At 34.4% G+C, this 660-nt stretch overlaps 1 pseudogene; it reads left to right on the top strand.

Annotated features, from left to right (window-relative positions):
- The first annotated feature begins 227 nt into the window (after positions 1-227).
- LOC112474346 lies at positions 228-346 on the top strand (annotated as a pseudogene).
- Positions 347-660: the final 314 nt, after the last annotated feature.

Genomic DNA, 660 nt, shown 5'->3' with positions numbered 1-660 from the left:
ATAGAACTCTCTCCATCTCCTTTTGTACTACCTCTAAATTTATTTATATCGCTGCCCCTAAATTTATCATTATATATTTTAAAATATTTTCTCAAAATAAGGATAATACCTCTTAGCCTGTCTAGGTGTTTGGTATTTGTTTTTGCAGGAAAAGGGTAAACTTTTGAAGCTTTATTTTGAAGTCAACTAAAAGAATATATCTTGCTCTACAGAAGTATTCAAATATGGTCTACGGCCATGCCACCCTGAACAAGCCTGATCCTATGTAATCTCGGAAGCTAAGCAGGGTCGAGCCTGGTTAGTACTTGAATGGGAGACCACCTAGGAAGACCAGGTGCTATAGGCGTAAAAAATAAGAAATAAGGGATTGTAAGCTGACAAGGTCCTTGCATTCTGTGAGGTCAACCAAGGGTTGCCTCACCTAAAAAAAAAAAAAAAAAAGTATTCAAATATAAAATAAAATGTCTAAAAGTTAAGTCTTTGAGCTTTTAAGCATCCCATATGAGAATTATAATTCCTAAAATACTATTTGGACCATGTGGTTATGCTCCTCATTTCTTATAAGTTTAGAAAATATAAATATAATAATGGGGATCAGATGGAGAGAAGTGAAGCTAGGTTTCAATGTACCAGATACATCCATCTCTAATTTCCCAAAAG

The sequence above is a fragment of the Pteropus alecto genome, unplaced genomic scaffold, assembly GCF_000325575.1.
Source record: "Pteropus alecto unplaced genomic scaffold, ASM32557v1 scaffold79, whole genome shotgun sequence".
In the NCBI taxonomy this organism is placed as follows: Eukaryota; Metazoa; Chordata; class Mammalia; order Chiroptera; family Pteropodidae; genus Pteropus; species Pteropus alecto.
This window is presented reverse-complemented; position numbering and strand designations above follow the sequence as displayed.